We start from the raw sequence: 16,891 nt of genomic DNA, 5'->3' as shown, positions 1-16,891 counted from the left end.
ACAGAAACAGACTCACAGACTTAGAAAACAAACATCTGGTGACCAAAGGGGAAAAGAGAGGGGGGAGAGGGATAAATTAGGAGGTTGGGCTGAACATGTCCACACTAATGTAAATAAATTAGATAACCAACAAGGACCTGCTGTAGACCCCAGGGAGCTCTCCTCAACACTGTCATAACCTATATGGGGAACTAACCCAAAAAAGAATAGATGTATGTCTGTGTAGAACTGAATCACATTGCTGTACACCTAAAACAAACAGAACATAGTAAATCAACTATACTCAAGAATAAAATAAAAATTGAAAAAAAAACCCCCGCAGACAGCGATAGATGACATTGTCTAGCCTCATGGACCTTCCTGCCAATGGGAGGGAAGGAACTAATATTTCTTGTACACCTACTATGTGCCATGCCTTGGGTTACACACTCACATCCACTGTCTCATTCAAATGAGCCTATTGATGCCGGATAATGATGTGGGGGGACTTTATTCGTTAGAAACCAGAGAAAGCATCCTGAGCTTTCTCTGATTTCTGAATCTGCCTCACCTCACTTGAGTACCGTTTTTTAAAAAGCATCTGAAATATTTTCCATATTAATTGTTTTAAGGACCTAATTACAAACTTCATTATAATTGTTCCTTAGTTATATTTTGTTCCATTACTTCAACAAGTTGCCAAAGAACACAAAGCCTGCACATAGCATTAGATAATTGCAATGAGACACTCAGATGGGTTCCAGAGCCTCGTCTTTGCTTGCATATTTTTTTCCTCAGAGGAAAACAAACAGAAGGTGGTGGCTGGCCCTCACCCTGCCCACTGGCTCCCTCCAATCTGGGGGTGGCGGGGTGGGGAGCAGCCTTTGCTTTTGTACAAAGGTCAAGTTCGGGAAAATGGAAACATGTAAGGGTGGCATTGGAAACGTTTTAGGTGATGACGGTTATATGTAACACTTATTACACAGCAGTCAATGTCCTAGGCACACTTACACGGAGTAACGCATTTAATCTTCCTGCCAGGTCCCTGGGGTGGGTGCTATCATTTCCCCCATTTTACAGATGAAGAAATCTAGGCACAAAGTCTGAGTGACTTGCCCGCGGTTATGCAGCCCGAAAGTTCTGGAGCTGGGCTCAAACCCAGGTGGGCTGGCCCCAGGGTCTGCACTCTGGACCACCACTTTCAATTTATTATTGAATCTCAGAGAAAAATGGGATTACCTACTTTATCCCATAAAACACTATCAGTGAGATAGTTGCATTTTAGTCACTTAATTGTTAATATCTGAATGTCTTTCAGAGGCAGAAATGTGAATGTAACTTCCTAACATTTGTCATAGAGCTAGATCACAACACTGTGTCACATGGCTGTCCTTGACCCAGTCGCTAGGGCTGAGGGGATAGAACGTGTTTGACACAACAGGCTATGGTCTCCTGCTCAGACAGTTTGATCTGTGAAGATGTTTTGACAGGATTCCACTAACTAAAATATTCACTTGTTGAGCTTAAAGAAGCTGACTTGACTAAGAATGTTAGTCGGATGCTTGGAGTGCAAGTGACAGAAACCTGACACATCTGGCTTAAAGAAAAGGGAAGACTTTATTGGTTAATACGACTGAAGCCCAAGAACGGATTTCAAGCATGGCTGGATCCAGGAGCTCAAACAATGTTCCAGTGCTCTCCGTCCATCTCACCAAGGGTCTGCTGTCCTCTGCGTTGGAGTCACCGTTGGGCAAGAAGGCCACCCGCAGTTCCGTGTGTCCCCACCAGGAGGCGTGCGGCTGGATCTCCTTTCGAGGAGGAGTCTGCCATCAGCACCAGGAGTGCAGTGTGCTGACAGCCTCCTGCTGTAGCTCCCTCAGGGTCTGCCTGAGCTTTTGAGGCCAGGCCTTGCTGATCCCAGGTGACCCCAGCCAATGGTGGTGGGATTGGGGCTTGGTCGTTTCTGCTCAGTGCTTATGCTGTTGCACCGTGTGGTCAGATCTGCAGGATGGTCTGAAAGCTCCTGCCCACTCCTGCTTCCCTCCCCCCCACTTCTATTCAATATCTTTCACAGGTGTCACCTCCAATACATCTCTTTCTCTCCTAACCTCATCTCAGTGTCTGCTTCCCAGACCGCCCAACTAACACACCAGGGTCATTTTCTAAGAGGTTGGACTTCCCAGGGGCCAGGAACACAACTTTACCAAGAGTTACAGCAAAATTCTCGGGCCTTGCTTCTGTTGGTTGAAGCTGGGTTACGTGCTTATCCTGGAGCCCTCCCTGTGAATCTGATTGGCCAGACTTGGGTCATGTGGCCACTTGTGGGCGGGGTCATCCATGTCTAAACATCTGGACCCAAAGAAGAGAGCTGTAGTCCTCCCAAGGAAAATCCGGGTCCTCTTGCCAGAATAGAAGGGGAATCATTGCTGGTCAGGCACAAACATCAGGTCTGCCTTGGAAGGCTATGAAATCAGAAGGCCTGGCCTTCAGCCAGCCTGTCACATCACCTCTTCTGGGACTCAGCATCCACATCTAAGACATGGGCAGATGGCAAGCGGATCCCACTCTGTTCCTCTGGCTCACTCTCTGTCTCTCTCTCTTGTCTCTCACTTTATTTCTCTTTCTCCCTCTGTCTGTCCCTCCCTCTCAGCTGATCTCTGCTCACGGCTCTCCTAACAAATCCATCTGAGCCCCATGCTGTTTGCAGAAGCCCCTTCCAGATGGTGGGATGGATTTGAGTCGATAGCTTGGTGTGCTAATGACACAGAGCTAATTCTTAATAATGATGAAATGTGATAAAAACCTCCTCTGGATCAGCTCAAGGTACCTCATCTGGATCAGCTCCAAACCACACTCTCCACTGCGGTCCTGGCCGCTGTCACCAGGACAGGTGTGATTATTCTGGAGCCAGAGCTTACCTTGCAGTCTTGGTCCCTTCCTGGCACGGCCTCAGAGTTTGGAAAGCCAGGTCATCTGAATCCAGGACTGGTGAGTTGCAAAGACCAGAATCTCTCTTAAAGATGCTCAAGTCCCGTGGGAGCTTACTGTAAGTGCAGCGGCCCCAGAGCACAGGTGTGCGTCAGATAGAGTCGTACCTGTCAGGGTACCCGGATGTGAGTGATCCGGGTACAGAGTCCAGCTACTTCAAGCTGAAGAGGAATTTATTGAAACGATGCCAGGGAGCTCACAGGGTTGTTGAGAGCTGCAAAAATATACTCCCCAGATAAATAGAATGAGGATGTCCAGACAGAGAGAAGCATGCCACAGAGTCTGATGAGGCCACTGCTGCTGGACCTGGATGCCCCCGGACACTGGATATGGCTGCTGCCACCAGAATAGCTTCTCCATGTCTCTGCTTCTTCAGGTCAGGAGTTCTCAATTCAAAGTCTAGTCAGCCAGGCTCTGTCACACACTCACGCCCTTGCTGAAAGGCAGGTCAGGCGTTAAGCACACAGACTGGGTGGGTTCAAATCTAGGCTCTGCCACTTATCTGTGTGACCCTGGGTGTCATGTATGCCTCAGTTTGCTCATCTGCAAAATGGGGATGATAACTGTGCCTACCCCCCCTAGGGGTGTGCGAATTAAATGACAGAATATACGTGAAGCAGGTCGAAGAAGTAACTGAGCAAGCGTTCTGAGTTTTAGGTATTACTATTATGCTTTTAAATTTATCAATTGTCATTGATGATGTAAGGCAGCTGCTGTTTCTCATGAAGACTCAGACAGTGGGGAATTTCCCAAATGTAGAAAGGATGATCCATGTGACAGATGTTTCCCATAATAATTCCCTTTCCTTTCTCTACTGCTCAAATTTATTTCTATTTGGAGCCCCGATTCCCCTGTGCTTTCCTGATTTCTCAGTCAATCCGGGGACATGCCTACCTGTTCCCCAGGATTGCTCCTTGACGATGAATTGTGAATGCCGTTAAGCAGATCACGCATCCTCCAGTTTACCACAGTCCACACCACTCCCTATGGTTCTGCACCTGCCCTGTTTCACTCATTTATGTTACTTAGCTCTATTCCTGTGGGCATTTGAGTTTAGCATCCTAGAACTAAAGAGCTGGGGGCTTTGGAAGACAAAAGGATAAAACCTAAAGTCTTTTGTATCTACTTTCATGGATGTCACATCCCCTCCTTGAGATAATAAGCCAGTGTCTGTCACCTGCTAGATAGGAGGGAAAGGATAAAACGAGTACACAATATTATCCAGCCCTATATGGGTATATATATTACACATTGCCAAAATCTCTGCACTGCCCTCAACCCCAAGGAGACAAACAACATAATCTCAGAATCCCATCTTTCAGGGTCTGTGTCCTGAAATCATTCCCACAGCGAGTTCTGTATCAGTCAAGGTCCAACTAGGAGACAGAAATTACATCAGTAATTTGAACAGGAAATGTTGGCTACAAAGAATCATTAGCTCTGAAGAGGTGGTTCACTAACTAAAGGGGTAAAAGAAGGGACTTCCCTGGCGGTCCAGTGGTTAGGACTCCACGCTTCCACTGCAGCGGCCTCGGGTCCAATCCCTGGTAGGGGAACTAAGATCCTGCATGCCACGCGGCGCTGCCAAATTAAAAAAAGGGGGGTGGGTAAAAGAAGACCCTGAGGGGTCCAGAAGTAGCAGGTACAAAAGAACAGCTGAAGGAAAGAGGATAATGAACGGACCACAGCTCCTCCCTCCTTCCCGAGGCTGAGATGCTTTGAAGAGGGCACAGCGACCTCAAGGATACGCAATCTGGGACTTCCCTGGCAGTTCAGTAGTTAAGACTCTGCGCTTCCACTGCAGCGGCCTCGGGTTCAATCCCTGGTGGGGGAACTAAGATCCTGCATGCTGTGTGGTGTGGCGAAAACAGAAAAAACAAAAACAAACAAAACCCCACGCAGTCTGCTGGAGTGAAGAAGCATGTCAGGAGGTGAAGGCTGCAGCTGGTCCGTATATACAGTCCTCCACTGCTGGAGGGTGTGAGGTCCTCTCTGGGAGTGGCCCACAGGCTGGGGAGAGTGTGGTCTGAGGGTGTGTTTAGGGCTGCCAGGCGAGGAGAGCAGGACCTGGAGCGCTGCTGAAACTTCTGTGTGAGAGCAGCTGGGCTTCTGCTCTGAATAAAAGCGGGGAGGCTGCCAACCTAATGCCTCTGTGGACAGAGCCCAACATTCTACCAGCTGGCAGAGGAGAAATGCTCATGGGGCCAACTCCAGTGTCCTGAAGCGGGGCAAAGAAGGGTGGATTTTGGACTAAGCGATAATAATGTGACAACTGGCTCAGGGAGAAAGACCTGGGAGTCTGGGAGAGAAGGTTTCAGGAAGGTCTGGAGGAAGGAGAGGAGGTATGAAGTAGGAGGGATGTGGACCAGGAGGAAAGGAGAATTTTAAGAAATATTTCGGGACTTCCCTGGTGGCGCAGTGGTTGAGAGTCCACCTGCCGATGCAGGGGACACGGGTTCGTGCCCCGGTCTGGGAAGATCCCACATGCCGCGGAGCGGCTGGGCCCATGGCCGCTGAGCCTGTGCGTCCGGAGCCTGTGCTCCGCAACGGGAGAGGCCACAGCAGTGAGAGGCCCGCGTACCGCAAAAAAAAAAAAAAAAAAAAAAAAAAGAAATATTTCTGTGGAGGGTCCTTTATGGTAAAGTAAATGTAAATGTAAGTAAGGACCCTGGGACTTCCCTGGCAGTCCAGTGGTTAAATCCCTGTTGGGGAAACTAAGATCCCGCATGCCGTGTGGTGTAGCCGAAAGAAAAAAGAGACCAGGAGGTTGTTATCAAAAAAAAAAAAAAGAAAAAAAAAAGGACCTTGAGTTATTTTGGAATTTCTCTATGACTGATGGACAGTGTTAATCTGACCAAAATATAGTCATCCCACAATGTAGTGTCCAAGGGAACTTGCTTCCTAGAGCGCCTGCAGATACTAAAATCCTTGGAAGCTCAAGTCCTGTGTATAAAATGACTCAGTACAGTGAATACAGTCTGCCCTCGCATTCACTGGTTTGGCATCCACGGATTCATGGTTGATCGAATCTGGGGAGGCAAATTCTGTGGATCTGGAGGGCCACCTGCTCTTCTGAGACGGGACCACTTGGGTCCTGGGTTTCTAAATGGCTTATGACAGTTTTCTGTTGGTCTAAAGCCATAAAACATAGGTTTATGATGAAGGTTTTCTTTTAAGGCATCCTATTTGATATGATGGGTTCTTGTCTTTCCATGTGTTGGACTAGGAATTTGGAAGTCCAGGTTGTAGTTCTGAGTCTCAAGTTTCACTACATAGCTGTGTGATGCTTGGCAAGTCACTTCACCTCTCTGAATCTCAGAGTTTTTAATCTACCAGATGGGGAAACTAGAGTCTGTTCACTCAAACTCTGAGGGGTATTGTGATGGTCAGATGAGATCATGGGTATGAAACTGCTTTGACAAACTTCTATTCACTTACATGAAGTTGTCTGTAACCACACAGCTTGTACATTGGTAGGAAATGAATTTTTTTTTTTTTTTTTGTGGTACGAGGGCCTCTCACTGTTGTGGCCTCTCCCGTTGCGGAGCATAGGCTCCGGATGCACAGGCTCAGCAGCCATGGCTCACAGGCCCAGCCGCTCCACGGCATGTGGGATCTTCCCGGACTGGGGCACAAACCCGTGTCCCCTGCATCGGCAGGCGGACTCTCAACCACTGCACCACCAGGGAAGCCCTAGGAAATGATTTTTGCTTGGAGGTAACAGGAAACCTCACTATTGTGGCTTAATAAGGATTTACTTTTCTCATATATCAAGAATTCTAGAGGTGGTTATCTTCGGATGATGATAAAGCTGCTCAGTAATTTATGGGCTAATCGCTGAGTCTCTTGGCCTTCTCCTCATGGTCACAAGATGGCTGCTGCAACTCCAGCCATCATGGTGACATTTAAAGCAGGAAGGAGGGCTAGAGCCTGGTCAGGTACCTCTGTTCCTATTTCTGGGAGGCGAAGGCATTCCCAGCCTATCTCTAGACCTCTTCAATTCCATCTTACTGGACAGAAGTAGATCTTCAGGAGAGTCTGGGAAAATGACTATTCAGCTTTCTCATCTCTAAGAGAGTGAGGAGGTAACAGAGAAAGAAGTTGGGAATGGACGCTGGATTAGATAGCTAACAGTGCTTGGAATAGCTGGCAAGTTCTAGATGGCGAAAACTGAAATCGTTCTGTGATGGAGGGGAAACAACCACAGAAGGATTTTGATTTCCACCCTTGTGATTCCCGCTCCTGTTTATCTGAGCCCTTTCATGGGGCCTGGCTTCATTTGAATAGCTAACATTTTACTTTGGAGGTGGAATTATATTAAAAATCAGATGCTTGTCATTATGCAAATGACTGTCTTGCTATAGCTTAGGATTTTCATTTTTCCATGAATTATTCCTTTTTCAGTGCTTTTCCCCCCACCCCTTGGAAGAAATAAAAACAACCACTGACTAATCAGAGGAATTTTCCAATCATTCAGTCAGTGGATATTTGCTGAGTGTCTTCTGTGCCCCAAGAGCTGTTCTAAACTCTTTGAAATAGAGGAAGACATGGTTTCTGCAGTACTGGAGCTTATATTCCAGTGGAAAAGATAAGCAACAAGTGAATTAATAAATCAAATAACGTATGAGAATGATACATGCTATGAAGAGGTAAAACAAGGCGAGTAAATAGATTTGTGGGTGGGGAGGGCTTCTTCAGATGGGGTGGTTGGCAAACGTCTCTGAGGAGGTGATATTTCAGGAGACACTGGAAAGATGAGAAGAGGCCAGGCATGTGATGATCTGGGGTAGAGAAAACAGCAAGTGCAAAGGCCCTGAGGTGAACGAGCTTTTGGTGTGTTTAGGAAGGGAAGGAAAGCCAGCTGGCCAGCACACAGAGAGAGAGGAAGAGGACAGCAGGAGACGGGGTTGGAGAGGCTTGAGAGGCTTCAAAGCCAGCAGTGGAGAATCTCACTTGAGTCACTTTTAAAAAAAATTACGATTTCTTATTTATTTATCTTTGGCTGCATTGGGTCTTTGTTGCAGTGCAAGGGCTTCTCATTGTGGTGACTCTCTTGTTGTGGAGCATGGGCTCCAGGTGTGCGGGCTTCAGTAGTTGTGGCTCGCAGGGTCTAGAGCACAGGCTCAGTAGTTGTGGTGCACGGGCTTAGCTGCTCTGCGGCATGTGGGATCTTCCCAGACCAGGGCTCGAACCCGTGTCCACTGCATCGGCAGGCGGATTCTTAACCACTGCTCCACCAGGGAAGTCCCACTTCCAGTTGCTTTTAAGGGGTCACCTAAGATAACCTCCCTTTCTTTCTTTTTTTTTTTTAAATGTATTTATTTATTTTTGGCTGCATTGGGTCTTCATTGCTGCGCGTGGGCTTTCTCTAGTTGCGGCGAGTGGGGGCTACTCTTCGCTGCGGTGCGTAGGCTTCTCATTGCGGTGGCTTCTCTTGTTGCGGAGCACAGGCTCTAGGTGCTCAGGCTTCAGTAGTTGTGGCTCACGGGCCTAGTTGCTCCACGGCATGTGGGATCTTCCCAGACCAGGGCTCAAACCCGTGTCCCCTGCATTGGCAGGTGGATTCTTAACCACTGTGCCACCAGGGAAGTCCCGGATAACCTCCCTTTCTTAAAGTCAACTGGACCATATAACATAACCTAATCACAGGAATAATCCAGGAGTCAAATCCATCATATTCACAGTGCTGGGGATTATACAGGGCCCAAATCTTAGAATTCTGGCTACCAAAGAACGCATGAAGGAATCCACCCCCCACCCCCCACCCCTCACTCTTCCTCGCCCATCGGAAGCCATTTCCCGGCCCCTGCCAGCCCAACCACATGTCCTTGTTGGCAGCTGCACCTTTTGTTTTCTGGTTGCTGGGAGTTACCTTCTTTGGTCCATGGTGTCTGCAAAGCCCCCAATCTGGGCTATGGGTCTCCATTTGTGCCTTTTTAATAGCAGCACCATCCAACCCCAGGGCCTTTGCACTCCCTGTTCCCACTTCCTGAAAGGCTCACCTCACAGCACCCTGTCTCACTCTTTTAAATATTTGCTCAGATGTTGCCTCTGCAGTGAAGCTTTTTCTGACTCCCTTCCCTTCCACTCTAAAAATACTTCTTTACCTGTTTTATTTCTCTTCTTTGCACTTATTTTCATCTGACCTGCTATATATTTTTCCAGTTTATTTGGTTTATAGTCTCTCTCCCCACGCTAGAAGGTCAGCTTCCCCTGAGCAGGGAAATTGGTCTGATTCTCTGTCCTGTCCCCAATGCCCACAACAGCGCCTGGCACAGAGTAGGGGCTCAATAAGTATTTGTCCAAAGAATGAGTGAGTGTGGGTTAAGGAGAACAGTTTTGACTTTCTTCATTTGTTTTTCCTTTTCCTTTTCCTTTTTTTGGCAAAACCTGAACAGGCACAAGTCCTCCTTCCCCAGGCAGCTTGTTATATAATCAGGACCTTCGTTCTGCAAGAAGCTGTCAGCACTGCTTCAAGCGGTTATACTTAGCGTTTTCAGCCTCCCATTTCAGCAGCATGAGCTCTCCCGAGGAGCCTTGGAAATTAGGCCTCGCTTCAACAGGGAAAGAGGGCTCCTGGCACCAGGCGAGGTGGCCCTGGGGGCTGACGGGGAGCTTGTGGGTGGTGGTGGCCAAGCAGCCCTGACCTCAAGATCAGCCCATGGCCAGTGTCATGCTCAGAGCTTCCATCTCTAGGGATGGGAGGCGAGTTCTGTTCTGTAAATCACAAAGATAGGAGAAGCCGAGGGCCGGAGTGGAAAGAGAGTGATGGGGGTCAGATCTAAGCTCTGCCACTTGTTAGCTGTGTGTCCTTGAGTGCCCTCAAATATCCCAACGTCTCTGCGGATTCAGGCAACACAGCATCTCCAACTCAGAGACTCACTTGCTTTTCTGAAACCTGCAGCAGACATTAGCAAAAGCCAGGACACAAAACAGTGCCGACTGTCCTGGCAGGAGCACTCACACCCTGCCTGGGGACCTACCCAACGACAGCAGAAAGCATAAGCCTCTTTGAGAGCCTTCTCAGCCACTGGCCGGCTCCTCAAATCCCAAGGAGTCGTGTGTATGAAGGTTCCTTCCACGGCCAGTTTATTTGAGATCTACAGACTCAACCTCATTTGTTTCATATATTCATTTTTAATATACACTCTTTGTTTTATGCAATTAATAAAAGATTTCCACTTCAGATTAGTTCATTATACATTATGAATTTGTGAATATCAAGGGGATGATTGCCATGAAATTTAGATGGTGTGGTTCCAAGGATCCTATACCCAGGGGGACTTTCGCCGCTGCATTTAATAAACTCGGTGGCATCCCCTGCCCCAGAACAGGTGCTGGGTCTGCCTGGGGGCCACCGCGGAGCTCAGTACTTTGGCATCTCTAACGCACATGAATTTTCACGCCAGGTCCCTGCTTTCCCAGCCAATCAGTTTTTGTATGTGAGGTTCCATCATCCGTCCTAATAGCGCAGGTTGTTATTTCCTCTTCGAGTTCAACGTGGTGGAAAAGTTTAAGCAGTTCTCAGTAGTTAACTGTGTGACCAAGCTAGCAAGGCAACTCTTCTGAGAGGTGGTTGTGACCCAGAGATAGTGCTTTATCCCTCTGGCAGGCAACTCTGTGTCTTGACATCAGGAGTAGCTTTCTGACGAGATGGAGGAAGAGCAGTGCGGTGCCTAAGACAGGACTCTGGGGACAGCTGGGTCTTGGTTCAAACCCCAGCTCTGCTTTTTGAGTGACTTGGAGCAAACTGATTAAACCCCTGAGTCTCAGTTTCTTTATCTGTAAAATGGGGATAAAACCCCCCTCTGACTTTACTGGGATGGTTAAACGGTTTGTTACATTGGAAGGTCTTAATAAACAGTAAGACAAAGATGATCATATTCAACTGATCAGATATTAAAGGGCACGCATACCTGGACACTTGAGCTAATAATGGTGGGTTTCCTCCTCTGGGGTAGGGTAATGACTGGACCTGAACATGCTGAAAATTTCATTAATGGTGCTCTGGTTTGCGTTTTTCTCTGCTCGTATGTTTAACCAAGACCTCCTGCCTTACTAACAGGTGTTGCTGTGAAAAATTGGGGTACTCCAGCTCTAGGGTTCAAAGTGCAGGACTTGCTCAACGCAAATATGCTTAAGGAAATGCAACCACATTTAGAATTCTTTTTTTACACACTTAAAAGCATAAGCATGCCTTCACCTCCGTCTTCTGCCTGCTGAATGAACGGGCATTTGGGGATCGCACGGGTGAGGCGGAAGCCCCCTCATCAACAGAGCAGCGTCCTTTCCTGGTCTGTTTTTCACACGGAATCCACCTGCAGTGGACATCTGTCCTTTGATTCTCTATGTACCCATCTTCTGAAAACAGCACCTTGGCTCTTCTAGGGAAACTCACCTCTCCCCACCATGGGGGTGCGGTTTGGGCAAGCTGATGCCCCTCCCAGCTCCACGGTTGGACACACGACTCAGGCCTGGCCAATTAGCATATCCCATCCCCTTGGGCACAGTGACTGGTCCAGGAATAGGCATGTGACCTCACTGTGGCCAATGATATTCCTTTCCTGCCATTATGCTGACATAGAATCCTGGAACCAGCCAAGCCTGAAGCCATGGACGCTTTGACTGTGTGAGCCAATAAATCCCTTTTAACCTAAGCTTGTGTCATTGTAAAATGTAACACTGCTCTAAGCCCTATGGTCTCAAGAAATCTCTTGGCCCTTTGCAGGCTAAATGCAGTGATTTGACAAGACAATCAATTCCAACTTGGTTTCTCTAAGAGTCGGACCACATCCACCAAGCACTGGTCTCATTTTTCCATTGATGTTTCCACAGTTCCACACCAGCCTGTCCTGTGTTGAAGGACACACATCCTGTCCTGTGTTGAATCATTTACTGTACCTTCGTGGAGCTGTTGTGCTTTGAAAACCCGAGAAGCTAATTAACATTAATCCTGGCGTGGTACTAAATGCTCTCTAATTTTCCCACAGGAAGCTCCCCTAGACAAAGACTAAAGAATAAATATAATTTGTGAGAGAAACAAAAAATATTTAAAAGTGTACACAGGCATACGTGGTCAGGAGAAAGAACTACATAGACAGGACAAGCCCAGTATTTTCCTGACACTGGTACCATATCATCCCTCCCACACAGATTTGGCCAAAGGGGAGTGGCTTAAAAAATATGATAATGAGTGATGATAACATTGCAACTAGTGATGATTTCACTAAATTTCTAAATTTCATGGCTACCATCTCCTGGATATTTACAAGTTCATAATGTATAAAGAACGAATCTGAAGGGGAAATCTTTCATTAATTCCATACACCAGAGAATGTATATTAAAAATGAATTACATAAAACAAACAAGGTTGAATTTGTAGACCTCAAATCCAGATTTGAGCAAATGGGCACCGCCATGAACTCATAGGAATTTAAATGGGTGCAACTTTCCCGAGAGGCATTTGATGTGAAAATCCCTCAACTGCACAGGTTTTCATTTGACAATTTGTTTTTTAGGATTACATCCTGAAGAGGTAATTATGAGCATGTATAAAGGTGTAGGAGTGAGACTGTTGCTTTTGAACAGTGAAAAATTGTAAATGACCTCAAATGTTAGCCACGTGAAAATTGGTTAAACAAATGATGGCATTTCCAATGATAGGATTGCACACGTTAAAACTGTCATGTAGAAAAATGTTTAAATGGCATGGAAAGATGTTCATAATGTATAATTAAGTGCAAATAGCAAGTTAAAACAATACTTGCCATGTGAGCCCATTTTAAATAAATTAGTGGGAAAAACATTAAGATATTAGGAGTGGTTATCTCTGGGGGCGGGTTATGATTTTTCAATCCTCGTATATTTGAGTTTCTGCCAGGAACACATAATTTGAAAAATAATTTAACCCTCACAAAGTCACAAAGGAAATACAATTTTCTGTATTTTTTCTACCATTTGACTTAAGTTATTGTGTTGAGTGGTAAGTGGATATCAGTGTATTTGGGTCTTTCCTGACTTTATCAATTAGGCTGCTTTTGGCTGCAAGTAATGGATGTCCAAATAGCAGTTCTTAAACGATCCAGTTTATCATATCATCTCAATGAACTGGAAGTCTGCAGGCAGCTCTTCTGGGGCTGAAACTGTGACTCAAGGGTTGTCAGGAGCTCTCTGTCTTTCTGCTCTGCCATCTGTAGTTGGTGGTGGGTACTGCAGTTCCTCAAGGTCAAAAGAGGCTGCCAGAGCGCTCCTATCACACCTTCACTCTACAAGACACCAAGGAGAAGGAAGGAAGTGTAGAGGAGAAAGGGCCCTTTGCCTCTTTCATCTGATCAGGGAGAGCAATCTTCCCACAACTCTCCTTTACATCTCATTGGTCAACACTGGGATGTCATATGCCTCAGTCAGAAGAGTCCCTGGTATGAGGCTTTGTGGTTGGCTGAGACCTATGAGAATCCATACCCCTACTCCCAGGGCTGGACACACTGCCACTTAAATCAACTGGGAGTCTGTTGAGAAGGAAGACAGGGCTATGCTGAGTTTCTGGGGGTCCTGGATTGTGCTGGGGCAACAGTGGTTGGAGGAGGTGAAACCCATCCTTCTCAGGGGCTAATGGATCCTGGAGTCAGACTGCCTGGGGCCAAATCTGATTCGGCCACTCTCTGCTGGCAGTGTGACTATAGGCAACTTGTTTAATCCCTCTGTGCCTCAGTTTCTTCAATCAGAAAACAAATGGATGGTAGTGAGTTAAAACATGTCAGCCCCAAAGAGTGGACAACAGGTGTTGCAACAAAAACTTGGACACAAGTGTTTACAGCAGCACTATTCATAACAGCCAAAAGGTGGAAACAACCCAAATATCCAATAACAGCTGAAGGGGTAAACAAAGGTGTCATATCCACACAATGGAATATTATTCAGCTATAAAAAGGAATGAAGTACTGATCCATACTACAGTGTGGACGGACCTTGAAAGCAAGTGCCAGAAAGCCAGATACAAAAGATCACATATTGTGTGCTCCCTTTTATACAAAATGTCCAGAATAGGTCAACCCATAGAGACAGAGCAGGTGGTTGCCAGGGGCTGAGGGAGGGGAGAGTAGCTGGGTACAGGGTGTTTGTTTTGGGTGATGAGAAAGTTCTGGAACTGGATATAAGTGATGACTGCACAGCATCGTAAATGTACTAAATGCCACTGAATTGGACACTTTAAAATGGTTAAAAGGGGGGGGCTTCCCTGGTGGCGCAGTGGTTGAGAGTCCGCCTGCCGACGCAGGGGACACGGGTTCGTGCCCCGGTCCGGGAGGATCCCACATACCGTGGAGCGGCTGGGCCCGTGAGCCGTGGCCGCTGAGCCTGCGCGTCCGGAGCCCGTGCTCCGCCACGGGAGAGGCCACGACAGTGAGAGGCCCGCGTACCGCAAAAAAAAAAAAAAAAAAAAAAAAAAAAGGTTAAAACGGTAAATTTTAGGTTATGTATGTTTTACAACAATTAAAACAGACCATGCAAAACACCTCGAGCAGTCCCTGCCCGGCAGGTGTTAAATACCACGTCCTTCCTCCGGATGAGTCTTTGTTCTGCCCTAGCATCTTTATTTTTCAAAAATTTAAAAACTATTTATTTATTTGGCTGCACAGGGTCTTAGTTGCAGCACACGGGATCCTTTAGTTGCAGCATGTGAACTCTTAGCTGCGGCATATGGGATCTAGTTCCCCGACCAGGGATGGAACCCCGGCCACCTACATTGGGAGCTCAGAGCCTTAGCCACTGGCCCACCAGGGAAGTCCCTACCCTAGCATCTTTAATCTGGCTAAAAAATCCCACCCCTCTGGTACCTTTCTCACACCCCCTCCCATCACTGCTCCTGGGCCTCCAGGGAACGTTCTGTTGCTTCCAGGCCATGCTGGAAGTTACAGGGGGAGCTGTTTAGGGTGCTTTCTGCATAAACACTCTAGGTAGGATGCCATGCTTCCCGGGGGTCTCCCCACCCTCTGGGGCACTACCTGAAAGTGAACTCCAGGCCCTTCTGTTCTCCATTTTCACATGCTCATCAGGGCTTCTGCAGCCTCCCTAGGCTCAGCCCTTAATCTACTGTCCTTCGTTCATTCTCTCATTTGACCACTATTTTTTGTGTTTTTTTTTGCGGTACGCGGGCCTCCCACTGTTGTGGCCTCTCCCGTTGCGGAGCACAGGCTCCGGACGCGCAGGCTCAGCGGCCATGGCTCACGGGCCCAGCCGCTCCGCGACATATGGGGTCTTCCCGGACCGGGGCACGAACCCGTGTCCCCTGCATCGACAGGTGGACTCTCAATCACTGCGCCACCAGGGAAACCCCTTGACCACTATTTATAGGACATTCCCCTTGCGCTCAGCACTGTTCTTGGCACCAGCCATTTGGTGAACAAGACAGGGGCAGTGGAAGAGACCAGCAGTCAAGAAGTTTCTTCCTGTACACATGATGCCAGTAGTAACTGTTATGCAGAAAAATTAAGTGGGGAAAGGGGACAGAGAGAGATGGGGTACTTGAGGCCCTGGGTTCCCAGAAAGGTTGTCAGAAACGGGCACCCTTCCTTCCATCACTGGTCCAGATATCCAGGAATGGTATCATTCTTGATTTCCTATATAAGCGCGTTTGATAGCTTTTTTTTTTTTTTTTTTTTTTTTTTTTTTTTTGCTTTTACGCGGGCCCCTCACTGTTGTGGCCTCTCCCGTTGCGGAGCACGGGCTCCGGACGCGCAGGCTCAGCGGCCATGGCTCACGGACCCAGACGCTCCGCAGCATGTGGGATCCTCCCGGATCGGGGCACGAACCCGCGTCCCCTGCATCGGCAGGCGGACTCTCAACCACTGCGCCACCAGGGAAGCCCTTTGATAGCTTTTTAATTTAATTTAATTTATTTATTTTTGGCTGCATTGGGTCTTGGTCGCTGCGTGGGCTTCCTCTAGTTGTGGCGAGCGGGGGCTACTCTTCGTTGATGTTTGCGGCCTTCTCATTGTGGTGGCTTCTCTTGTTGCGGAGCACGGACTCTAGGCACACAGGCTCCGGTAGTTGTGGCACGCCGGCTCAGTAGTTGTGGCTCACGGGCTCTAGAGCGCAGGCTCAGTAGTTGTGGCTCTCGGGCTTAGTTGCTCCGCGGCATGTGGGATCTTCCTGGACTAGGGCTCGAACCAGTGTCCCCAGCATTGGCAGGCGGATTCTTAGTCACTGCGCCACCAGGGAAGCCCCGATCGCTTTTCTGAGAGGCTCCCCTGCCCCACCACTTACGGGATGGCGGAGACGTGGCTGAGTCGATTCTGTTCCCTGGAGAGAATGCCAGCGACGGTTCAGGTAACCGTGAGCATTTGCATTGGAAAACGAAGACAGTCCCTCTTTGCAAAGAACATCTCGACTAGTGAGACACGATGGGGATCGCCGCCCGCGAGTTGGAAACGTTGGGGGTGCAAAGGATACGGGGTCTTTTAAAGCTTCTCCGAGTTGGGGGAGGTGGGGAAATCTCTCTGCTTAGTGCCTCCATTGCCCCCGACCTCTCCAGTCTTTCTTCCGCTGCTCAGGCCAGGCCCGCAGTGCCAGCGACAGCCACGAGATGGCAATGTCGCTCTACGCTTGTTGCTCGGCGGGCGCGTGGGCTGAGCTGGAGCGGAGCGGGGGGGCGGGGAAGGGCGCCAGAGAGCCCGCGTTGGGTGCGGCTGCCTAGTGGGTAGGCGGTGGTGGGGCTTGGGGGAGCCTAGCCCGGAGGAGAGGGCCTTGGGCCGGGGGCCGCGGCTGGCTCCTAGTTGGATTTGCCTCCCCACATTTACAGAACGTAGGGCAGGACCATTCCTGGCCTCAGTTTCCCCATCTGTACACAAGGGGAGAGTTTGAACTGTGTAATTCTTATGATCCTGCCCCAAGCTCTGAGGCCAGCAGGCTGGGGGTGAGATTCCG

The sequence above is a fragment of the Hyperoodon ampullatus genome, assembly GCF_949752795.1.
Source record: "Hyperoodon ampullatus genome assembly, chromosome: 13".
In the NCBI taxonomy this organism is placed as follows: Eukaryota; Metazoa; Chordata; class Mammalia; order Artiodactyla; family Ziphiidae; genus Hyperoodon; species Hyperoodon ampullatus.
Note: the sequence above shows the minus strand (reverse complement) of the source record.